This window comes from Aristolochia californica, unplaced genomic scaffold (genome assembly GCF_029961685.1).
Source record: "Aristolochia californica isolate CCGP_79_NKW_82.1479 unplaced genomic scaffold, dmAriCali1.0.hap1 SCAF_1, whole genome shotgun sequence".
Classification (NCBI taxonomy): domain Eukaryota; kingdom Viridiplantae; phylum Streptophyta; class Magnoliopsida; order Piperales; family Aristolochiaceae; genus Aristolochia; species Aristolochia californica.
In genome coordinates, this window is record NW_027181770.1 from 10,127,435 (window position 1) to 10,129,767 (window position 2,333).

The 2,333-nt window shown below is 46.3% G+C and overlaps 1 pseudogene; it reads right to left on the reverse strand.

Moving 5' to 3' along the window:
• Positions 1-398: 398 nt before the first annotated feature.
• Positions 399-2,059, reverse strand: LOC137946068 (polygalacturonase-like; annotated as a pseudogene).
• Between the last annotated feature and the right edge of the window lie 274 nt (positions 2,060-2,333).

Sequence of the window (2,333 nt, forward strand, 5' to 3'; positions counted from 1 at the left end):
CCTCTTCTCTATTTGACAAAGATGATCCATATATCCAAGTAAACTAGCAACATCTGCTTTCTCGATCATCTACTCTGACAAGACACAAGTGAAGGTGCTTATCCAGAAATCTGATCAGCTAATTAGGTTCTTCATGGTTGTCTGTCGGAGTAATGGTGTGAAATCTGATCATATATTTGATACCATGCAGTAGTAGAATCCACACTGGCTGGAGCATGGAGTAAGAGATTTTTGTGAAGAGAAGAAATTAATCAAGAGAAAGAAAGAGTTTTCTTTCTTATTCAATATCTATATAGCTTGACACCACACGTCGGGGTGGAAGATTCAGGGCCTTGCAATACATGGCAAAATCAGGCCTCTTCAATTTCTATCTATTTAAGTACAAAATTTTCTATGTTTTACGTCTCGGAACATCTTGGAACGACGAGGCCACGAGTGGTTCCATGCACGTTTCTGCAGGAGGACTCCGCCGGCCGGTTCTGATAAGTGAGCTTAATGTTTTCCAGCCCGATCCCTGTGCATGGGTTGCTCCCGCTGCAGTCCAGTTTCAGCGCCACCTGTCCCTGACGTCCCACGGATGTCATTGTAGCTGACTCCGCTGATTTTCACACCAGAAGACTGTAGAACCGTAGAAAAAGGCAGAGATCAGAACTGATTCAAGCAACTGAAATTGACCAGAGGATCTCTTTTAGTGTTTTCGATTTTTAGGTTGACATCAAATTGATCCCTCCAATGAAGACGATGTAAAACTGGGTTTGACACTTTTTGATGTTTGACTCTTAAAAAGTCGACCGAAATTGGAGGAGATTTATGCTGTCATCATCATTTACGCAACCCGATTCAGAATCCGTAATGCAAAACGTTTGTTATGGGCTAATTGGACCTTCTGAGGCGATTCTATATTCTTACCTGATCAGGGCAGCCATGACTTCCGGGGCAGTAATTCTGGTCAATAATGATGGGGTTGTCGACATTGTTCATGATCGCATCCTGGAAAATAACTCCCTGCACGAACCCGTTACTGGCTCTTCCCCACGACTTGATTCTCAATCCGTTTTCTGTCCCTGTAAATACCACACTCCTTACTGTGACGTTTTGCACGCCGTCCTCGTTCTGGTCCTTTCCCAGGCTCCCAATGCTGCCAAAGCAAAATAAAAGCGTTTAATGGAGAAAGTTTTAGTCGTCAAGTTTACAGTACTGAAAGGACATTGTCGGCCTACCTGATGCCATGGCCGGGTCCACAAGTGACGTCTTGGACGAAGAGATTCATGGTGCCAGGGCCAATCGAAATGCAATCGTCTCCGGTCTTGATTCCACTACTCAAGACGGAGACTCCTTCCGAGTGTTGGACGTGTATTCCGTCGGTGTTCGGGCTGTTGCCGTCGGCCACAATCTGCACTTTCTCCAATTTACAGTTTCTGCAACCTTCCAACGCAATGTGACCCAGCTCGCTGTTTACCGACGTCAAGCCGCTTATTAATATATTTTCCGCTTTGCTGAACGTCAATGACTGCAAAATGTAGAAGAATCAAACAAAGTGAAAAAGCGAAACTCTTTTAAGTAATGACTTCTTGATTTTCTTCCAAGATAAGATGTTTAGTGTTTGGTATTAAGTGTGGCGACTCACTGCTGTGCCGCCGGGGCAAGAGCCACCGCCGTGCTTGCAGTCCCACAAAGCCTTGCCCTGCCCATCGAGGATCCCACCATAGATTGAGACTCCCCTCACGCCATCGAAAGTAAGCCAGCGGTCATTTGAAGACAGGGACTGATAGTTGGGCGCCATTAGAGTCCCGTCGATCCGGATATCAATCCGGTCGTTCTTACATGGGCCCTCGAAGTTGGTCTGGCTCAACAAGAACCTCCCTTTTGGGACGTAAATGGCCGCGGTCCCCTGCGAAGCGCAGGCGGCATTCCATGCTTGGAGGAATGCCTTGGACGAGTCCGACCCTCTGCCGGGACTCGCTCCATAATCGACCACGTTGTAAACAGCCTTCGCCGAAGCGAAGAAGAAGAAGAAAACGAAGAGAAGTGACAACGGGGAGTGGGATGAGTTAGCCATTTCAGCAAACAGACAGTTGCAGTAGGGAGAGTGGGAGTAATGGGTGAATAAGCGAGCGGTGAAGAGGTTATGACCGTTTAACGAGTATTTATAGTGCTAGAGCTTGGATTAAGACGAGAAAAAATCTCATCAATAAGCGCCGAGATCGATGTTAATGGAAATAAACTTGGTTTCTTTATCTTTTTTCCCGCTGTTATCGTCACAAACTTCAAACATAAGTAGCCCAGACGGCGGAAGCGTCTCTGCAAGTCTTACTTAATCGACCCCGGAGATT